At 41.2% G+C, this 24134-nt stretch overlaps 1 protein-coding gene across 2 annotated transcripts in view; it reads right to left on the reverse strand.

The window, feature by feature from the left end:
* The window catches only part of EPB41L3 (erythrocyte membrane protein band 4.1 like 3), a 210225-nt gene that overhangs the window by 159843 nt on the left and 26248 nt on the right, over window positions 1-24134 (reverse strand). Inside the window, exon 1 of one of the 2 annotated variants that reach the window (XM_060311041.1) lies at window positions 5253-5276. The exons of the other annotated variant lie outside the window; for it this stretch is intronic. The gene's annotated coding sequence lies outside the window, so the exon portion shown is untranslated. Of the gene's footprint in view, window positions 1-5252; window positions 5277-24134 lie in introns of those variants that run through there. 2 annotated transcript variants of the gene reach the window in all.

Consider the following 24134-nt stretch of genomic DNA (forward strand, 5'->3'; position numbering starts at 1 on the left):
TGATGATGTTGATTCCCGATTATCTCACTACCAACCAAGCAGAAGACTGTCCACAAGCTGATCACACACCCCACAACCCCCCTCCCCTCCCCTGTCTTTAAAAAATTTGCCCTGAAAGCTTTGGGGAGTTCAGGCCTTTTGAGCACGAGCTACCTGGACTCCTTGCTTGGTGCCTGCCATAAATGCTGCACTTTCCTTCACCACAACCGGTGTCAACAGATTGGCTTCACTCAGGCGAGCGGACCCAAGTTGGGTTCAGCAACACTTCCTCCATTGACCCCCAGATACTCTGGCAACACTGCCACTCCTGGTTTTAGTCAGAGATAATAAACCAATATTCTGTGTTGAGTAATTCTTATTAAAATCCCAGTTGGGAGAAATACATCCATGGATATAATCACCCAAAGGATACAGGGCTGCCTATTCCTCTGAATTTCCTTAATTTTGCTTTTGGGCAGGACTGTGTACTGGGAATCGGTGGTCTTTTTAGAACTGCTTCTGCTCAAGTAGGTTTGTGCAGCATATAAATAAGCATATATTGATGCCATCCTGGCCAACAGCCATATGAGTCTCACTATCTGTTACAGGGTGCTGGTGAATTACTGTCCTTTACCCTTAAAGAGCATCTACAGAAGAATCTCCTCTTGGGTTTTAGGATTTGGAAAACTTGGGTTTTTATCTTACAGATATTTCAAATCTGTCACTGATCATGTTTTCCTCTTCACTTTCCCTGCTAGGAACCTAAGAGCCAAACCTGCAACCTACCTCATCCACAAGGCATGAAGGTATACACCTCTCAGACTCATCTAGTCCTGGCTTTGCTTTTTCATTCCCATATTGTCTTTTAACTCTGACTTCCTCAACCATTTATTCTATTTGAACAATTGGTGTACCTAATTCAAGTACTTAAGAGCAACACAGGATGTGAGTTTTAAAAATTCACAGCAAACAAAACAGTCTCGTGGAAGATAAAGAAGATAATCTTCTTCCTGTTTTTACACCTCCACTTTGTGAATCCAAGTAGAATGAAGGATGCCCCATCCCACCCCCCACTTACGGGAGTCCTGACATTTAAAGCAGATGGCAAGAGTTCTGAGGAACAGGAGTAGGTGGGGCGGGGAGGGCTCGCCAGAAGGAAAGAGAAAAATCTCACTCTTGAGCAGCAAGGAACTGAAAGTAAGTTTCCATAGCTACGTGGTCACTTCTAAGGAAAGTCGAGAAAATGCCAGTCAGGAATTTCTTACATTAAATCCGAAGGTGACATTTAAAATCATGACACATCCAATTTGTATAACATAAGAATGTCGTCTCCACAATACATATTTAGGAAGTAGTTTTGCCCAACTCCTGCATCACATGTGTCCCCCACACATGCAAGTCTAAAAATTATCCCAAACCTGTTACTATACTTTCTGCGCCCACAAGTGAGAGAGAACCTTCATTAAAAAAAAAAAAAAAAACACATGTAGAATGAAGAAATGTTGTTTTGGCTAAGTGAAATGATTATTTTTCTGATCAAAAGCAGTTATATTATAATCAATATATAGGACTTGGATATTTAATGTATTAACTATGGGGAGGAAATATAACTGTGGACTCTCAGAAGCCAGGTGGCTGGAGATACGGCACAGAAACCTCTAGGGGATTGCTCACAGGCTACTTCTTTCTTACTTGCAAACACATAAGAAAACATGAGCTATTTATGTTTTTTAAAAAATCAAGATGAGATTACACAGCTCAGGTAAAGCGTTCCAACTGTCAATGAGTGGTAAGGAGAATAAAAGTTGCTACAAATAAATACTTTTAAATGACGTGAATACTATTTCTAGGTTAAAATTATGTCTGTTAACAGTGTCTCCTTCACTGCTCCTACAAGTCAAATTTTCCTCTCAACACTAATTATTTTATTATGCGATTTACTCTACTTATCTCATCATGACACAAGAATATACTATGGACGTGAATTTCATGCTAGAATCAGTTTTTTTAATAATTTACCAATATCTTGAATGTATTTCATTGGTGGTAAAATATGCCTATTTTATAATATATACAATAAATATACATATACTTTGATTACTTTATAATATATAATATACATATATATTCTAAACGTAATATATATGATTTATATGTCAAATCAATATATCCAGAATTTAGACTGTTTCCCCCCCACTGAGTGGCTCTACCTGAGTAACCCTCTTCTGCCAGAAAAAGACCTACCAGGTATTTCGTTTCCCAGACTTGAAAACATCTTCCTGTTCCCTCCTTCCTTATCTCCAAGCCATTTATTCTCCTGGCCAACTATCTCTCACATCTATCCCTCCTCTTTTTATTCTCACACTGATAGCTGAGATTTGGACTGGACTATTTCCAATCTCCCGGCTCCACTCTGTTCTCCACTCCACTCCAGTGGAATCTTTTGAACCATGGTTTTCAAGGTCACCGTAGCTGTTCAATAACCTACAACAGCTCCTGTGCACAGCAGGGCTGAGATGCTATCCTTAGAAAGCCCTGCTCGCAAGGGTGGCCCTTGGCTGGTGCTTGATTGGGAAAGAGTTCCCTTTGCTCCCAGCTGATCAGGTGACTTGCTGGGCCCAAACTGTTGGTACAAACGATGTGGCTTATGCCGAACGCCCGCTTTCCTTCTGGGAGCCTGGAATTCTGATGGGTACTCGGCAGAGGATGTCCACGGGACCAGCCCCCAATAAAACTCCTGCGCGTGGAGTCTCTAGTAAGCTCCCAGGTGGACAACATTTTCCACGTGTTGTCAGTTTGTTGCTGGAGGAATTAGGCATGTCCTGTGTGACTACATGGGCAGAGGACCTTTGGAAGCTCAGGGCTGGTTTCCCCAAGGCATCACCCACGCACCCTTTCCCTTTGCTGCTTTTGCTCTGCAACATTTTGCTGTAATTAATCTCAGCTGTGAGCACAAATGGATGCTGAATCTTAGGGGTCCTCCTAGCAAGTAACTGAATTTGGAAACCCCCTGACACAACTTTTCTCATTTCTAGCCTCTTCCATCCAACTTGTAAAGCCCTTCATAACCTGACTTTATCATAACTTCTCCAAGTGTGCCCACCAGATTCCAGTGCATGCCTACTACTTCAGTTAGACCACACTGGTACCGTAGGGCTGGCAGCTGGTGCCGTAGGGATGGCTACTGGTGGGGAGAAAGTTCTCAACCTGGAGGGAAGAGACTGCTTTCTGTTCTTAGGTCCCTCTGTTTGTTCCACTATTTCCTGTTTAATTCTGAGTCATGCAAACCTCTCTGGTTCTTATTCTCCTTACACATAAAGTGTGAATAGGGACTTCCCTGGTGGCGTGGTAGTTAATAATCTGCCTGCCAATGCAGGGGACGTGGGTTCGAACCCTGGTCCGGAAAGATCCCACATGCCACGGAGCAACTAAGCCCGTGCACCACAACTACTGAGCCTGCGCTCTAGAGCCCCCGAGCCACAACTACTGAGACTGTGTGCCACAACTACTGAGCCGGCACGCCTAGAGCCTATGCTCTGCAACGAGAAGCCACCGCAATGAGAAGCCTGCACACCACAACAAAGAGTAGCCCCCGCTCGTGGCAACTACAGAAAGCCTGCACGCAGCAACAAAGACCCAACACAGCCAAAAATTAAGAAATAAATAAAAAATAAATAAATAAAACCGAACTTTTTTTTTTTTTTTTTTTGCGGTACACGGGCCTCTCTCTTTGCCGTGGCCTCTCCCGTTGCGGAGCACAGGCTCTGGACGCGCAGGCCCAGCGGCCATGGCTCACGGGCCCAGCCGCTCCGCGGCATGTGGGATCTTCCCAGACCGGGGCACGAACCCCTGTCCCCTGCATCGGCAGGCGGACTCTCAACCACTGCGCCACCAGGGAAGCCCAAAACCGAACTTTTAATAAATAAATACATAAATAAAGTGTGACTAAAACTACAGGTACCAATAACAACAAGGGGCAAGATGTGGATTTTCTGTACAAATAATTTCTCACCAATTTGAAACTAAAAGGTACATTCTATCAAAGTTCATTTGAAGCAAAACAGCTCTATTAAGAGAGGCCTATTTTCTCTGTAACTTCCATAAGAGAAAGTTAATTTTTGTATAGTTTTGCAAAAATTTCTGGATTCACTGAAAAATTAATGTAAGAAATATTTCAGAAGCAGACAATCAAAGGAAAATATAATGTGGTACAATATAAGGATAATACTCAAAATATCACACCAAAATCTCCCAGCTAATAATAATGTTTTTGAAAGTTACTATCAGAAAAGGAAAGAATTAAGAGAAATTAGCAACTCAGTAGTTGGCAGGAAAGGGGTTACCTTCCTGTTCATCCAAAGCCCCGTGTCTCTCAGGATGAGGAAGATGACAGATAGGAAGCAGCCCCTTTGGAAAGATTAAGAACCCTCTTGATTAAATACATGTCAAGATCAATACATTTCAACAGGAGAAGAGCCCACTGAAAACCCTCTCTGAGTTTCTGTATACATACCTTGCTAATTAGTCACTTCTAACACCAATTATTGTTAAAATTCATTTTCCCAATGATCAACAAAAGACCGACAAAAGCCACCGAGGGAGCCAGACATGAGACTCTCCAGCCTGAAATAGGTTCCTGGCTTGACTGACAGCTTCATCCCTTTGAGGTATATGTATCATCCATGTTTTAATGAAGTTGTTTTTTACAATTACTTACGAAATAAGTTAAGTTATATTTGACTCTTCGTCTGTGTAATTCTTGGCACAAAGGAAAGTGAATTACAACTTGGGAACCGCGAAACCTGGGCATAAGCCCGTGGCATTCTTGTCTTTGGAGAGCATTCAAACTTTTCTCTTAACCATTTCTTCAGCTGAAGTTGCCATCACAACTAAAAGCTGTTTCCAAACTCTCTAAGATGTATCCTTAGAGCAAAGAGTTTCTGATGAATCAGACTGGCGGAGACTAAGAAGGACAAAGGGAAAGGTGAGATGACATTGTGGCTAAACCTCGTCTGTTCCGATTTCCAGATTTTCCTACTAAAAACTGAAAAGCAAAGCTTTTAAACCAGAGGAAAACTAGAGAACAATCAACATAGCAAAGTCATGAATGAACCAACATTTTCAGAGGCATCGGGCACTAAAGAAGAATTTCCACATTTCCCTGGTTGAATTTACATGTGGACTTGCTTAAATATTTATCCAATTAAGAGTAAATCCCTAAAAACGGTCATCTCTCATAAGTACTATTCATGTTAGGAAGACGAAAACGTTACCTCCAAATCCTAAGAGGGACTTTGAGCACAGATAGAGGCAGATGAAGGACGGCATACTGCAGTGCAGCGATTTCAAAGTGACCGGAGCGCTGGCATCCTGGCTTCTATTCCTCCAAGAATAGACTCAATGATACACAAACAGAACCACGGTAAAGCAATTGTTTTCCTACCACATCCAGCTACTCTCCTTGAATTCAGCGCTTGAAAAACAAGCCAGGAGCAGGCAGAAGTCACTGCACAATATCTTACAGTGTCTTTCAGATCTGTCTCCTAATGGTCTTGCTGGTTCCCTCGGTAGCTTCTCTGCATGACTGCAGCACTCGGAAAAGTGCTGTGGAAGGAGCTTCAGCAGCAGCAAACAGAACACCTCAAGTCACATAGGGCTTCCTATGACCTCCGGCTCCCAAGCAGCACCGCAGAATCTTTTGCTTAGTATCGAATTTTCAGTTTAACTGTGTAGATGAGCATTTAAAAACTCCTTAGTTTCCCCCATTGCCATGTGAATACACACTTCAAACATCTACAGACAGGGCTATTGAGAGCAAAATGGAATAGTGACACTGATGTTTTTTCTCCTTCATTTTTCCAAGGACTCCACTGAAGTTCTGCCCTTCCACTTTCTTTCCCTGTATTTCTTCCAAGGGAGTTTGAGTTCATTGAACTGCTTTATTCCCTAAAGTATAAAAATATTAGGAGGACTACACTGCCCAGGCCAATAAGCAGAGATTCTCCAACTAAGCAAATGGGGCAAATTCCAACAAAGCCAGTCTACCAAATGGAGGGTCCAAAGTTAGTTTTTGCTCACTAAAGCAGAGAGCAAGAACTAACTTTCTTTTTTGATCATCTGTTGTGCTCTATGTCAGTATTTACGGTACCATATGTAAACATGAATCCGAAAATCAACCTTCTGAACACCGAATTATCATCCCCATTTTTTAAAAAAATAAATCTGTTTATTTTTGGCTGTGTTGGGTCTTCATTGCTGCGCGCGGGCTTTCTCTAGTTGCGGCGAGTGGGGGCTACTCTTCGTTGCGGCGTGTGGGCTTCTCATTGCGGTGGCTTCTCTTGTTGCGCAGCACAGGCTCTAGGCACGTGGACTTCAGTAGTTGTGGCATGCAGGCTCAGTAGTTGTGGCTTGTGGGCTCTAGAGCTCGGGCTCAGTAGCTGTGGTGCACAAGCTTAGTTGCTCCGTGGCATGTGGGATCTTCCCGGAGCAGGGCTCGAACCTATGTCCCCTGCCTTGGCAGGCAGACTCCCAACCACTGCACCACCAGGGAAGTCCCATCCTCATCTTTGCAGATGCAGAAATTATCTCAAAAACGATTAAGTAACTTGCCCAACATCTCCTACAGACCGGTAAGAAAATGACAACCCAAGAGAAAAGTGATCAAAATATATGAAGAGACATTTCATGGCAGAACAAAGACATACGGCCAATAGCATGAGAAGAAGTATTCAGCATCATTAATTGTCAGAGAAACGTAAATTAAAACCCCAATGAGATAACCATTTTATACCCATTCAATTAGCAAAAATGAAGAAGTCTAACAATTCCAAGTGTTAAAGGACTGTGGATCCATATTCCAAGGAGAGTGACAATCGGGGCAACCAACTTTGAAAAACAATTTGGTAATATATCCTGAAGTTAAACATTCATCCACCCTATGATCCAGCAATTCCACTCCTGTCCAAGAGAAATTCTTGGACATGTGCATGAAGAGTTATGTTCAACAATGTCAAAACAGCTCTCTCCACAACAGTAAAATCCTGAAGATACACAAATGCCCCATCAACATGTGAGTGTATAAATAAACTATGGAATGTCTTATACATTTGAATATTAAACAATAGAACAAAGTAAATGTAGTACAGCATATCAGAATGGAGCTGAATCTCCCCAATAAAAGGCTAATCTCAAAGGATTACATGCAACATTATGTCCTCTTCAGAAAGTAAAAAAAATCATGATTAAAAGTGTCTTTTTCAGAATACTTATGAATGCAATAAGATTGCATGTACAGGAAAATAAAGGAGTAATAAACGTGAGATTCAGGATGAGGTCAATGCAGGCGGAGCTGGGATGACATGAGGGAACAGCCCAATGGTTAGATGGTTTACTGGGTTACTGTCAAATCCTAGCTTTTGTTCAGGAACGTGGTCTCATTGCATTTAAAAAATAACCAAATAAATAAAGAGGGAACACAGATGAGAGTGTATCATTAACCAAGGATTACTAGAAGTCCAATTTGTACATCTGAGGTTCTAAAAACACCCAAAGAAGCAAGAAAAAAGCAACAAATAAACAAAAGTTGGGCCCAGGTCATACAGTGCTACATTAAGGACTCAAATTCAGGTCTGGTGGACTCCAAAGCCCACACTGCCCAGGAGAGGGACCATTGCCCTGTTCTCAACTAGAGACGTACAAACAGTGCAAGGGACTCCCATTCACCCATGGTGATGGAGCAACCTTGCCTACAGCTCATAACCAGAGCCATCAACTTGTTTTTTCCAGATCGTGTAGAAAGGCAGCAAAGATGTCACAATCTAACAGATACTTCTGGGCAATACACAGACCAACCGAGGCTAGCATCCTGGACCTACAATGTACCGCCTGCGTCACTGGAAGGGGGTATCTCACTCTCACAGCCTCAGCGTCCTCAGGACACGAGGACTAGAGATGGCGATGAAGGTGACGATCGTGATGACTAATGCTTTTAGCTGCTTATAAGCCAGAGCATTACCAACATCTTTCGATATGCCCCTCACTACAACCTATGAGGCATGAATGATTATTATGTCCAATTTAAAGATAAAGTGATTGAAAGGAAAAGAGGTCAAGAAATTTCTCCAAGGTCGCACAATTATGATGGAAGAGTCTTAAACCCAGTTCTGTCCTGTTCTATTGCCCAAGCTCTTAATGGCAAAGATACACATATATATATATATGCACAGATACATACATAATACAGATACAAATATCCATACATGAATAGACACACAGCCATAGAAATGCCTAGATACACACGTGCAGACACACTCGTACACACGTGTATGGACACTATATGTATAGATACACACTCATACGTACGTACATACATACATACATGTGCATAAACACACATGCACAATTTGTATTCAGACATACATATATACACGTATAGGCACATATGTATATAAACTCAACAACAGATACATACTCATGAACAGATAATACTCATATGTATATGCTTAGACATATGTGTAGACACATACCATATACACATGTATAGACACATACATGTACAGGCACACACTCATGCACTCATACGTACAGACACAAACACACAAAATGTTGCCGAGCTTTTCCAGCACTGCTCAAGACTCATTAATTATTATCAAAAACTACTGTGTTCCTTCCCTCCTCCAGTATATGTCATTGAGTTGTCCAAATGAGAAGCAACTTGGCTTACATTGAACACGATTCCTTTGGAGCACCTGGCCCATGACTTTCCTCCTGGGGCTCCTGGTTATAATCCTTGTTTGCATTTTCACATATGCCTCCCAAGCATGCCTGTCCTCCACATCCTCGAGCCTTGGAGCCTCTGGTCGTACCTCACTTTCTGCTTCTTCAGAGGGTCAGGCCCACACTTGCCAGTGGCCTCACAGAGCGACTGAGTGCAAGCGTATCTGTCACTATTTGTAATCAGATCTCTTTAAATTGAAAACAATCCATTAAGCCTTTTTGGTATGACGCAAGCAAACAAAAAAACATTTCGCTTTATTGTTACTGATATATAGCAGATGGAGTCTGGAATGTAACCAGCACGTAATGAATAGTATCAATTATTATTATAAAAATAAGACTCACTATTATCATCACTTATAGAGGGTCTAGCCTTCCTAAATTTGGTTTCTGAGATCCTATTTTTGGAGGCTTTTAGGTTGGGGCATTTCCCCTTACAGCGTCTAAATATGAAGTTCTCCCTTGAGTTTAAGTTCAGTTATAAGAATATTCTCTCAAATTGGATTTTAAGAGCTAGGCGTTCCAGAGAATAATGAAAGAGTAAACAGGTTACAATTTTCAGTACTTTCTGTTGATGTAAATAAGTAAGATGGGTATGAGAGTTGGAAGTGGGATGCAGAAACACACACACAGAACAAACAAACACCAAAAAACAAAAAAAAGCCAAAAACAACAACAAAAAACCTCTACAAACTTTGAATCTTTAAGATAGGTGAGAACCAGATATATTTACTACTAGGGGAAAAAGTGCATGGGACCCACTTTCACCCATTTACACACACATGCGTGCACACACACACACATACACACACCTCTTCATGATTTAGCTCCGTGACATTCCGTCAAACGTCACCCAGATCTTCAAAACACAGAAATTTAACCTTCTAAAAAACTTAGATGTTGTAGTTTCACTTTGTTAAAAAAAAGAGACAACAGGCCCAAAATGCAGTCCCCTGTACTAAGCCTCACATAAGCAAACCGAGACTTCATTCCCAACCTAACTGCAGTTTCAACTTCTCCCAGGACTGTAAACTTAAACCAGTCAATCTGGACTTGCCTGGTCAGCAGTAGTAGGTAATCCACTGATTACGGTCCCACCCTCCATCCCCCAAAGGAAGTGAGGGAATCTGCTCTTTCCTCGGCCCTGCCCCCTTCTACTTTTAAAGATCTCCCATTTTGTTCAGCTCCTCGGAACATTTTTTCTCTTTGCCAGATGGGATGCCTCCTGATTCATGAATCATTGAATAAAGCCAATTAGATCTTCAAATGGACTCCACTGAATTTTGTTTTTTTTAACAACCTACACCTTTCATAGAAAAGGCAGAAAAGGAAAAGCAAAAGAGAATAAAGATTTGGAATGTTGAGTTTTTACATCAAACTAGAACATTTTCCTTCATGGCATCTCAGTAGAAAGCCCCCCCCGCAGTGATTTCAAATCCAAAGACCATCAGGGTTTGCTCTCAAATCGAATCCCGAGGCCACGGGTGTCTGCAGCCACTGTGTTTTGCTCTTACATCAGAGAGTAAGTGCAGTGGGAGGCTGTAAAATGATCCCAGGCTAGAAAAAGTGCTAAACACAGGAGAAAAGAAGACACCTGAGCCGGAACAACTTCCCCAAATCTTCATCCCACAAAGACCAGAAAACAGGTAAAGGAACACAGAAACCTGGGCAGCCGCCTCCAGTCTGGTTAGAGATCTAGGCTTTAAATAGATGTTTCCACAGACAACAGGATCACATCTGCAGCCTACAATTTGATTTCCCCCAACATCAAACAGATGCTTACTTTTAAAATGCTAAACAGCATACGTTTAAGGAGATTCTAAAACTGTTTTCTAAATATGACAAATGTGACTTCGTATTTTCTTACACCAGCCAAAATGGTTTTAACTCAGAGAATGTTAGTGCTGGAAAGGACCAAAGAAATAAGCTCTTCCAGCCCTCATTTTAGGAAGGAAGAACTGAGACCCAGATAGTTAAGTGACTTATTGATTGTATACAAGTAGTTTGTGACTGAGCTGGAAGTGATGATTTTCACTTGTTTTAACCTCTCATAAAAACTTAAGTGTCCCCCTGGAATTACAGGAGCTGTCATGAAAGTGTGAATGCCAACTAAAAGCAGTCCCCCGGGGATCCCTGAGGGACGTGAAATTTGACAGCACTGATGCTGGAGTTTCAGCAAGGCCAGCGAAGGGTCCCCAGAGAAGTCGCTGGCCTCTGCCAGGAATTGAGAGCCACTGCTGACGTCATGGCAGGGACCCAGAGCAGCAGAGGGGAAGGTGGCAGATGCCACAAGGTAACTAAGGACCCCAAGCCCATGAGATGTACCTTACATACTCCGGAAGAATGATGGTGACTAGAAAGAAGAATCTGGACAGGGTTCTGGAATTCCTGAGATTCAGGCAAAGAGTTGAGTCAGGGAAATAATGTTTTCTGACTCTTTTAGTTACTGTTGACTCCCAGGCAGGGTGGCTGAGACCAACAGGTCATAAAACCATCATAGAAAATGTACAGCAACAGTCGTGACCACCTGGCAGGGTACCCCACCCAGGTGAGCTCTTCTAAATGTCCATCAGCCTTACAAGCTAGGCCTTCATCTGCCTGCTGTATTCATGAAGCCTGGGCAAGTTCACAGGCATTGTGGCTGAGCCTTGATTTTAATCCAAATCTCGGGAGCCAGCCCAGGAGAGCCCGGTGCCCCAGGCATGACCCATTTACCCATTAGAATCACGGTCTAAGTGGGTCATCCAGAACAAATTCAAAATCAAGAGGACATTTTCTTCCTCTTTTTTTTTTTTCAGAATTCATCTGGATACAGCTGACCACAAGGAACAAAGTTTACTTCCAGAGAATGATGTCACAAGAACTCTTTATTTCCTCATTTCTACCACGTGCTTTTCTCTGAACATTTCAATATCGCTGAAATTGGGATGTGAAACTAATTCGTATATATAACGTGATAGTGTTTTCTTCCCCCCGAGCTGTTATTAAATCAATGGGCTAACCACAGAGCATCTGAGAATTGAGGAGACATGGTATGTTTTTAGAGGATAAACGCCTCTGAAAATTTCAGATTAACCATTTTAAGGGACATGGTCCTAGAAAATAATTCTTACATGCTTATATAATGTGTTTCTGACCTGGACCATGCCTTGTCTATAGGTCTCTATCCATAAACCACTGGAAATGAGGGTATGGTATAAACTGGTGAAAAGCTGGGGTCTTTATTTCCTAGATGCAATCACTATGGATCAGCTAAGGCCTGTCTGTGGCAGATCCCAAATTCCTTGAATGAATCTGTTGCAGTAGAATGTCATCCCATTAAAACAGGTGTGACCAGAAAGACTTTGATGCGTGGGGTGAGGCATATTTTGTCGTCGTCCTGGTACTGAGTTAGTTTAACATTAGCAGATCATCTCATTTTTATTGGAGAGACAGCAAGGTTTAACTTAGATATTTGCTTCATTTCATAGTTTTACAATGTCACTTGAGTTCTCTCGATCTTTTTTACTCATCTGTAAAGTGAAATTAATCACGCTTACAGCATAGAGCCATGGTAAAGATCGTGACCTGTTAACAAAATTATTCTAAGCTTCTTTGTGAAATAAAATGAAGGATACAGAACAAAGAGAGAGATGAAAAGATTGTGGAACGTAATAGGTGTTCAGTAAATGTTAGTTACCTTCCCTGAGTAATATTTTACGCTTCTTCCCATCAGAAAAGGGAGAATTTCAGCACTCTAATCAATAAATATACAAAAATAACTCCCAACCACCAATGGCAAGACACCCCAAAGTATCAAAGTATTTCATCTCCTTCAAAGTGAAAATCTGTAGCAAATTAAAACCGAAGGCAAAGAGCTTCAAAGAGAAGGCTGACTTGAATTTAAAAAGTGAATATAATGCTAAGTCCAGCATGAGAGGATGACTCAGAAAATTGGACCGTGGTATGTGTGACTCTTACTGTATAGTCAATGGCTGCCTTGTGTAGGGGAGGGTGTAATCCCCCCAGATTAATAGAAGGACCCTTTTATTCCTTTAGGAATTGTGTGAAACTTTTCAAGAAAGACAACGTGCAAACTGAAATTTAAAAGAAAGGGGAAAATACATAAACATGCTAGTTGCAGTCTGCATTTCAGTTTTTGCTCTTTTTTGAGTTCTGGTAAGTTCACTTAATTGGCTTCTGCAGTTGTAAGTTACAAGAAGTAGATGCCGTTGCCAATAAATGATCATCTCTCTACTTGTCCTGCTACTCAAATAATATAGAAAGATCTTAAATATGTATCTTTGAAACAAGTAATGCAAGTACAGAGCTATTTAAAAGATACATGATTCTATTGCGTACTGTCTTCTAAACATGTTTACCAATAAATTTCCTCAAAGGGAACCTCAAAATTCTATCATGCTACTTATTCTAGGGACCCAGATCCATTTTCTACTTTGCTTTGCTTGGTACCAGGGAGTTGGGGGTTGGGGGTTGGGGGAGGGTCCACTCCTAGGACCTGCATCACTCAGGCTGCTGGACCCTCTGCTTGGGTTGGCTTTGACATTGGGAGGATGGGAGATGGTGTCAGGACTCAAGCAGAGGAGAGCGAGGCTGGGGTACTTAACCCCGGCTTCCTCCCTGCTTTGGTGCCATGTGCCCCCCAGGGGCAGCATCCGTCTCCAAGGACCATTCTTGTTGGACGGCTTCTCTCCTACCCTTCAGCTCATGGAGGGCTCTGTGAACAGCTTCTTCCCCTCACCATTTCAGCCAGGGGTGGTAACTACTGGCTACTCTTCTGGTCCTGATGCCTCCATACCCCTTGTTGGCTTCTGTAAAATTCCCTGTGTTACCTTCTCCAAAATTCACAGTTGAGTGTGCCTCCTGCTTCCTGGGATGGTCTTGATTGATAAATCCATGAATCAAGCTAATAGATAACTAAAAGGTGTTCCCTACTTCAATCATTCAGTTAGAGCAAAATTCTGTATTTTGGCATATGGCATTTTTTTTAAAGTCATTTATTTGACCAAGCCACATCAGACAGAGAAGCTGAAAGATTCAAGGATCATATGTTATGAATCAGTAGTCTAAATATTCTTAAAATATCAACGAACTGTATTGCATTGTGTTTTTCTGTGTGGGGTACTGTTTATGATAAACAGGCTTTCCTCGTGGTCATTTAAATGATTTCCGAAGATAATTATTTGGCAGCTTGGTTATTCGGTGGGTCCATGAAGCCTGACAACGTGACACAGCTTGGGTCTTTGTTGCTGCACGCGGGTTTTCTCTAGTTGTGGCGAGCGGGGGGCTACTCTTCGTTGCAGTGTGTGGGCTTCTCATTGTGGTGGCTTCTCTTGTTGCAGAGCCCGGGCTCTAGGCGCGCGGGCTTCAGTATTTGTGGCTCCGGAGCTCCACAGCATAGGCCCAGCAGCTGTGGCACAAGGGCCTAGCTGTTCCGTGGCATGTGGGATCTTCTGGGACCAGGGCTCCAAACCGTGTCCCCCACATTGGCAGGCAGACTCCCAACCACTGCGCCACCAGGGAAGCCCCTGTTTGACACTTATAATCTATTAATGGCTCTAACTTAATGAAATAAAATAATTCTGTAGGACATGAAAATGAGAACTAAGATGAAAATAAAAACAGATGCAATGATCCAATAAATTTCTCCATATTATGAATGTAAGCCTCTTAGAAATACCTACTTAAATCCTTTAAGATAATATCTAATCTCAGCTTAACAAGAGTAAAATGCAGCTCACACCCAGAGGCACTAAAATAACACACTTTGAAATGATATTCAGCTTCGCAGACAACGAAGGCAACACACATTTAAATAAAGTACCATCTCACACTTACTGAGCTGGGAGACGCAAATTAAAATAATAAATATAATGTTGGCAGAAGTTGCTAGGAGTCCTATAAATTCCTGTAAAGAGTGCAATAGGGACTTCCCTGGTGGCACAGTGGTTAGGAATCTGCCTGCCAATGCAGGGGACATGGGTTCAAGCCCTGGTCGCGGAAGATCCCACATGCCGCGGAGCAACTAAGCCCGTGCGCCACAACTACTGAGCCTGTGCTCTAGAGCCCACGCACCACAACTACTAAAGCCCGTGTGCAGCAACGAAGACCCAATGCAGCAATAAATAAATAAATATTTTTTTAAAAAAGAGTGCAATAAACTTGGGAAACAACCGTGCAATCTTCAATAAGAGTCAGGATGTTGATCACAGGCTGGGACCCAGTAATTCCAACTTTAGAATTGGTACCCTCTAGATGCAACGGAAAGGGAAAAAAATTGTATGTGTAAAGATGTTTTTAATATGCCTTCAGTAATGTGGAAATGGCTGTTTTCCAACTGTAAGTAACCTAAGAATGATATATTGTGATAAAATAAAATAATTTGAAATTTGAAATACATGAGCTATGTACATCCTGGAAAAGTATTTATGAAGTCATTTTGAGTGAAAAAGAAAAATTTAAATGGTAGATCCATTCACTTATTCAATAAAAATTTGTTAAATGCTTACTACTTGCTCATACCCCGGGGATTTAATTACATATCCCATCCTCATTTGCCATGAATATTTCCACGTTAAGCACATAGACCAAGGTCACAAAGGTTTTGGTGGTGTGCAAACATGAGGAATCATTTGCTTGGGAGAAAAAAGTGGAAGAAATATTAGGAAAGTAAAATTTCAAATGGCATGTGCAGTGATTGGTAAAAGTTTGAATATGTCATTTTTCTTTTGTAAAAACTTGTGTGAGAATCTCACCTTTATTTGACTACTAAGTATAAGGTAAAAAGAAATGTCAGGAGTGAAAGAAAAATGGAATAGAACAAAAACTTTCAAAAGGTTTCAATATGTTGTTTTCCGGAAAGGGAGAACACCACAAAATAGATGCGTGATGTAATCTTTTACAGCCACTCCCCTTCCTAGAAAAATGAAAGAATTGCCTATGAAAGAATGCTAAGCTAAGCAGGGACTAGACTTAAATAAAAATTTTTTTTTTTTTTTTTTGCGGTATGCGGGCCTCTCACTGCCGTGGCCTCTCACTGCCGTGGCCTCTCCCGTTGCGGAGCACAGGCTCCAGACGCGCAGGCTCAGCGGCCATGGCTCACGGGCCCAGCCACTCCGCGGAATGTGGGATCTTCCCGGACCGGGGCACGAACCCACATCCCCTGCATCGGCAGGCGGACTCTCAACCACTGCGCCACCAGGGAAGCCCAAATAAAAATGTTTTAAGCAACAGTGAACTTCCTCATTGTCTCTCATTTTTGAAAAACAAAGAAAAATGAGCTAATTAACTATATAAATAATTTACCTAAAAAGTTATGCCACCAAAAAACTCTAGAAAAATCATTCTCATCTTTAAAAGAGAAGCTAGATAGACTGCCAACCAGCCATTGCAAGCATGGCCCTCAGATGTCTGGGGATCCTGGCGGGACTGGCGAGGGAGGCCCTCAATGGTTCCTCCGTCTAACCTTGCAGCACATACCCAGGAATGTGTTGGAGGAGGGAAGGTTGCACCTGCAGCAAACAGGTAGCCAGGCCCCCCCAGAACAGAGGGGGAGGGGCATAGGCATGGGAAAGCAGGAACACAGAACTCACGGAACAGTGATGCTCTCTGCGCCCAGAGACACTCACTCCACATGGGCGTCATCAACCCCAGCTGTCCATCACTACCGGGAACTTTGGGGGCCTGGAAAGTCATACCTCTGGCAACACGCCACATTATCTTCTGCTTTATGTAATAGTCTCTGGATGTTTTCGAATCAATTGCCATTAAAGAAAAAACATATTTTCTAGTTGTAGCTGTTGGCATCTTTCTATCACATCACCACCCAAATGTGACAACCACGGCAGGTCTCAGGAAAACAGTACATCTCAGCAATAATTGCACTTGAGAATCACCTGGGAGCCTTTATAAACCAACAACAGGGCCCAGGCTTTGGAGATATGGACTTAATTGATGGGACCCAGGCAGCAATATTTCTAACTCGCGGGTTGATTGTAATGATGAGAACCACTCACAACACCATAGACCATATACGGTTTGATATTTTAGCATCCTATAGACATGGTTCCAATCCATAACTTATCCCTACTACACTCTAAACATCTGTTACCCACTTTTCCTAAGTTGGTGCTAATACTTCATTAGGTAAGACCTTGGGATTACTTTTAACTCACGCAAGTAAGGTTACTGGACTTCCTATTCTGTTTGACCTAGTATTAACAGGTGGAAAGAAAAACACTTTTTATTTTAAAACCTTGGACTGTAATAAAATGTACCAAAAGACATAATTTGTATCTTCCATAAGAGTTCATTTAATTGGTGATTTTAACACAGGCTATTTAGCTTTTAATTATGTCATCCTGAATTCTGATCTTCCACCTTCAGACAAGGCAATAGCATCATTTTCCTTCACTCAACTTTTAGGAAGAAGACTCAAAAACAGCCCTTTAAATTGTTGTTCCCCTTGCAGGGAATTTAAGCAGTCTCTGTCAGTAATGAAGTCCTAATATAGTCTGGCAGTGAATACTAAGGATGAAGATTCAATCAAATCAGAAGACGCTTTTGCACTGCCCTATTTCTTCTGAAATTAAACAACCAAGAAATGATGGGCTACATGAGGTCATCAAGACAAAACTGCTGTCATTAGAACTGAAAAGGTCTAAGAAATGAGTAGAAAATTATCTTTCTTGCAAGCATTAATTAAAATCGTGTTAAAAGACTAAAAGGCAATGCCTTATGAGCACCTGCTAAGTACACAGAATTAATCAATTCACACGAGGCACACTGAGAGTAAGCAAATGATTAATGACCCAACTTTTAGCTTCTTGAAAGTTGAAGTGAAAATAGAGCTCAAAAGTCTAAGAAATGTGTTGTGGGCAAATGGTTATAACTTGCTCTTTCAGGAGAGCAGCCCAGTTTAAGATCCAATATCCTCAGTTGCAAGACATTGTTTCCAAGAGAATCCTTGGCGCCAAAGCAGAGAAGTGACAACTGTGCATGTCAACATGAGTGAAGGAAGGAAAGGATTCTACTTCATCTCTTTCTAGAGATTTCCATGTAGCCCCTGAAGAAAACTCAGGAGCCATGGGTTCTTTGTGGAAAGCTCCTCCATCCATTGGGACTCTCGAACGACCTTTGACCTCCAGCTTTCCCTCCTGCCATCCTCTCAGCTCACAAATGCCCATCTAGCTCATCTCCAAAGACCAATTCACGTGCCATCTCTTTTGGGAATTCCCGCCCCCCGCCCCCCCGCCCCCCATTATATTCTGGCAGAAGGAATCTGTGGCCCATTTGGTACTTGTTCTGGCCACTTTTGCATATAATTGTGTGAAAACTCACAGTGAATAGCATATATCCCACCCCAGGACTTAGAGCAGCGCCCTCCCTATCAGTAAGTGTTTAAAACGGATTTGACAAACAAATGGAAACTGGAGGAGATGTATCGAATGAGTCTCTCCTTTAGAACACCTGGAAAAGTGCTTATACTTTCCTTAACAATTTACTGAAAATTTTCTAAGTCAGTTTTTCTTAACCAAGTCTGTGAGGACCAGGGATGGGTGTTAGGGCATCTGTGGACTTCTTGAAATTGTGTATAAATTTAATGTTTATTCTAGTATGTGGCTCTCCTCCCCTCCAACCTCCCCACTGGAGAATCTTTACAGCTTTTTTTGAGTCTTTAATGTAACCATAATCCAAAAATCAATTTTAAAAATCAGTCCTACATATATTTTTATATAAACAATAAAGTATAAGAGCTTCTTGAAACCGTTAAGTAATGCAATGAGCCACCTAGGGCAGTTGCCACCTTGGATATCTATTAAAGAAAAACAATTCTCTGTTCTGATTACTCCATACAACTATTCCCTGAGGGCCAGAATGAACCACATGACTCAGGATCTTCTAGTATTGAAACTAGAAGGGGCCTTAGAGGTCAGCTAGTCCAGTGGCTTGAAAACTTTAGAATGCACAGAATCATCTGGAGAACATGTCAGAACACTGATTTCCGGGTCCTGCTCCTACAGTTTATGCTTCAGTAGGTCTGGGAGGGGGCCTAGGAATGTATTTCTAACCAGTTCCAGGGGCTGTTGATGCTGCTGGTCTGTGGACCACACTTTGAGGACCAATGATCTAGTCTTATTTCCTACTGTATATATGACAGAGACCTTCAGAAGCTGGGTGTGACCTACCCAAAGTAGCACAGCCAAGTTGGAGACCTGGGTTCTAACCACACTCTGATTAGCAGGGTTCTCTTAGGCAGGTCACATCTGGGTCTCTGAAGCTTGTAGATGACTAGCACAGACACAAAAATCTGTCTTAGCTGGAGACATTCATACTGGTTGGCAATACTAGTTTCACCTGAAACCACAGAAGTTATGAAGAGAAAAGAATTTCTTATTCCGCTCATCCCAAGCAGAAAATTAAGTTTTGTTGATTTTTTTTTTCCTCTAAATGATAAATCTCTGTGGCAGTTTTATTGCTGTGGCTAAAATGTTCCTTTGAAACAAAAACATTATGTCATCCTTCTGACAATGCAATAAGAATATTCTTTTCAAGGGGTCACTTTCATAGTGTTCTAATAATGACATATTTTTCTATAAACCTTTTAGATAACTTTTTTTTCCCAATTATTTTTAAGGAGTATATTTTCCAGCATTTGGAAATATCCTCTCCCAGTCCTCCCTATAACTAAATAAGACCATAGATAAAAGCATGATCTACAAGATTTGGCTTCAACCAAAGTTTCACCTCTGTCTTGTCCCATCTTAGACTGCCAGGGGTCTAACTTCAGTCTACTGTTTGTTCCTAACCTCCCCCTCAATGCCACCAGACCCTTCCCAAGCCTGCTTTGGTTTACACGCATTGGTCTTCCTGCTTCTAGGATCTCTGACCGGTATTCTGGACCTGTCTTGTAACCCTTCTGACTCAGGACATGCAAATTCATCTTCCTGTAATACGACTTGGCTTTCAGAGGAACAGACTCCATTGTCCTGCTTCATCCGGAATATAACCTTTTAGTATCACGTGTCAGACTGACAGTACTGTTTCCAAAGCGTTGTAGAAGAAAATGAGCAGAGCACATTATAGTTGAAATGTGCTTTACTCAACACTACCACGTACGAAACTGCTGAAAAGCATCTGTAAAGCCTTCCCAGAATTTTTAAAAACTTGTTCCAATCCCACAGTACTCATTCTCTACCATTTATGAAAAATTGCAATTATTCATTATACTTTAAACAGTGAACTTCATATCAAATGTGAATATAAAATACGAAACCCCATCTCTGTTATATTTTCTTCCAGTCATAACCACCATCACAAGTTCTCTAATGTAGTGTATTCAGAATTTAGGAAGATTGTACGAAAAGCCGGCAAATCAGCCTCATCCTGGATGGGAAGGATATCAAACTGAATGGACCAAGCTATATAACCTAGGAATGAGACAGATCCTGCTGTGCCCATAGTATCATTGTCTTCCACAGAGTTTTACTTCTAGGCACCCCTGAGCTGAGCATGACTTTGTTTTCTGACTCTGGGCTTCACATCACCCAAGACCAGGGGAACAGCAGCATTTTATTACTGATATCACATCCACACCACAACCACCTATTTGAGTGCCTTCTCTGTGCCAGATCCTGTGCACACATTGCTTCAAAGGTTAAGTCACTTCCAAGGGCTTCAGATCTGGGAAGTGACAGACCTGAAGTGATATTTGAATCCAGGTCTCATCTCACTTAGACTAGCAGTTCTCAAAGTGAGGTCCAGGAACCCCTTGGGGGGTTCCTCAAACACCCTTTCATGGGTCAGCAAGGCCAAAAGAATTATCTGAAAAGGCTATTAAAGTACTTCTCCCTTTTCCAACGATATTTCTGTGTGAAGCTGGATTTTCTCGCCAGACTTCAACCAGAACAATGTATCGTAACAGCTTGAATGCAGAAGCAGATGAGAATCCAGTGGTTTTCTTTCTATTAAATCAGACATTAAGAAGATTTATTAAATATGTAAAACAATGTTACTCTTCTCACTCAATTGTTTGGTTTGGGAAAACAGGGTTATTTTTCATAAAAATATGTCACTTGTGTTAACATGTAACACGGGTTTACTAATGTTATTTTTAAATGGATTAATGCATATTTTAAAATATTATTAGTTTTGGCTTCTAAAGTGGTAAATATCAAAAGGCATAGATTACTTTAAAAAAAGCTCTTTGTGGATCCTCAATAATTTTTAAGAGTGCAAAGGGGCATCAACTGCCCAAACTTTGAGAATCACTGCTCTTATATAACACTCTGATTCATCTTGTCACCTCCATTGTAGAAGGAAAGTTCTCATTGCTGGAGAAGGGGGTGGGTAGGAAAGAAGACCCCTTGCTTTTAGAAATCCAAATTCCTATTGCACTTATTATGTAGACCATACACCAGGCACTTAACTAAATGTAGAAGGGAATAAATGGTCTTAGAAAATACACCTGTGCTCAGCCCCTTCAGCTAAATTGCAAGTTTCCCGAGGACACAATAGTATTAACTCCCTTGGAATCTAGAACATATTCAGTCTTGAATAAAAATAGTGATTAACTGGAAACCTAAAAAAGAGTTGGCATCATGAAGGATTTCATAAGTTTTACATAGGTTCATAATAGGTTGCCAAGGAAAGAACACACATAGTACGGAGAGACATAGTCTTGAGTTCAAATCCTGACACACCTGGATAAGTTATTTGATTTCTCTGAGCCTCAGTTTCCTTATCTGTAAAATAGATCTGTGTTCCTAATTCACAGGGTGTGAGGAAAAGTAGATACATTGTATATGTATAACATCTGTCATGTAGGAGGCACCAAAGAAATATTATTCCTCCTGGAACCACAATGGGTCAGTTCTAGGGCAAATGCAGCACATCTGAAAATCCAAATACTCGAGGGGACGTTTTTCTCAAGTGAATTTCTCAACTCTCTGCATCTCTTGGCTGTTGATGTCATCAAGCTAGGTCAATTTCCTGCAGGTGTCACTTCAGTCTAGTTTTAGTCCTTTAGAGACATACACACATTCTGCTCTTGGAACTCACTGGCAATAGATATAAGCACTGGGAATTCCCCTCTATGAGAACAAAATATAAAGAAACTGAATATTACACTATAGTGATCTTTTCAAAGTTGTAAAAAATTATATTATCGACAGTAATACAACTCCACTTAGCGGTTGCTAAGTAAAAAGTCGAAATCTTAAAGCTGGATGCAATATAAACACTTTCAAAATATAATCAAATGGTATTATGGAAAGTATTAAATTAAAATGTTAGCCTAAAATTTAAGTCCCTGTTTATTAAAAGAAAAAAAAAGCAATTTCAGGTAGTAAGTCTAAGTTTACCAACTGTGAAGATATCCCAAAGTGTTTTATTTAAGATTCTTGTCTTGTTACACCACCGGGAAATTGGATCTAAATCCATTTACCATAGGCAAAGAAAATGTTTACAACCTAAAACTGTATTTACACACAGCTGTAATGTAATTTTGCCTTAAAAAAAAAAGGTATAAAAGTAAGAATTTGTGAGGGGCTTCCCTGGTGGCGCAGTGGTCGAGAGTCTGCCTGCCGATGCAGGGGACACGGGTTCATGCCCCGGTCCGGGAAGATCCCACATGCCATGGAGCCTGCGCGCCCGGAGCCTGTGCTCTACAACGGGAGAGGCCGCAACAGTGAGAGGCCCGCGTACCGCCAAAAAAAAAAAAAAAAGTAAGAATTTGTGGAAAACGAGGGAATGAAAAAGAATGTTTCTATGTCCCTAAATTCCATGAAGCATTTGGAACCACAAAAGCATTTTATGAAATTATCACTATCTTTTGTTTTGCATTCATATCATAAAGGAGTCCACTCAGCTAATGTTTGCCCTTTCCTTATAGATATACTATTTTTTTAACCTAAAACTTACACTAGGTGGAGCCCCATGTACAAGATTTAGAGTGATTTAAAAAAGGGAAAGGAAAAAAAAATTAACAATTGAAAGCAAAACCCAAAAGGCACTCATATTTTCTCATTTTTTAAGAACGTACCCTCAAAATCTACAGTACCATCAGAAAAGAATTTTTCTTTCTAACAATTAAAACCATGACAGTGAACAGGACCATCAACATTTACTACAGAGAAGCACTGAGTGCAAAGCTTCTGCTACAGTCAAGAGCTGTAAGGTTCTGAATTCAATGCAAACATTACATTTCCTCTGGGGAGGAGGTATACGGGGCATGGGAGATAAATCTTTTCTGGATCCTTGTAAAAATATTTTGACAATGTTAATGTTCTCCCATGTCTAAAGTGGGCACAGTCCTCAGATCCGTCATGACATTCCAATTAGTGATACACTGTTGTGAAAAACAAGTCTCTTAAAAACATCAGAGCATGCGTAAAAGAGAAAACATCCAATATAACAGCACAGGGAACTATATTCAATATCCTGAGATCAACTAAAAGAGAAAAGATTATGAAAAAGAATGTATATGTACGTATAAATGAATCACAGTGCTGTACAGCAGAAATGAACACAACATTGTCCATCAACTATACTTCAATAAAATAAATAAAAAAAACAAAACAGAATACGTTCAAACCTCTAAGCTGTCCATGACGCAGAAATGTAGGGAGCCCTAATCACACATTTAGGAATGTCTGAGGGGCTTCTGAACTGAAAAAACAAAAAACAAACTATTGCATGTTCAATTATGGGTCGGTAGGACTTGCTGTTAAAAATAGGTTCTAACTACTCTAGAGCCTCTCGGTGGACTCAAGCTGGAGGAGATAAGGCGTCAGAGATAACCCGCCAAACTTAGTCATCACTCACTGCTGATGGATAAAGGCACCACGATTGCCCCACAAATATCTCCCTTCATCGTTGCTAGGTCAGCTGCCCCGTGCGCTATCTCAGGGCTGTCTTTCCAACGCAACGTGCTCGAAATGCAAAGTTCAGGCCAGCAGCAAGAACCCTTGCCCAATTCCCCAACGCTTGTGCTGACACAGCTGACGCGATTCTGTCAGTTTACTAGGCAGTAAAATGTTGCAGAGTCTCTTTAATTTTTTTTTCCCCAGACCTATACAAAATCTTGGGCCAGGCCGGACCTAGTTCTGCTGACAGCTGAATTATGTAGCAGAGTAACCTTTGAACAAGTACAATTCATTGACCTCACATAAATTCTCCCCCAGAAAGTCCAAGAAATGGGTTCAATCAGGGTCAGGTAGGCATGGAGGCAGTTAGCACCTACCCCAAGAAACCAGCATCCATCATAACTGGGGATTTATACCTGTTCAACCAAACAGTTATGAAAAAAAGAAAATTATGTTCTTTGATGTTTGCTTCGTATTTTCCACAGGCAAGCTGATTTTGTCCTTTGCAAGCCATTT

This window comes from Globicephala melas, chromosome 13, assembly GCF_963455315.2.
Source record: "Globicephala melas chromosome 13, mGloMel1.2, whole genome shotgun sequence".
In the NCBI taxonomy this organism is placed as follows: domain Eukaryota; kingdom Metazoa; phylum Chordata; class Mammalia; order Artiodactyla; family Delphinidae; genus Globicephala; species Globicephala melas.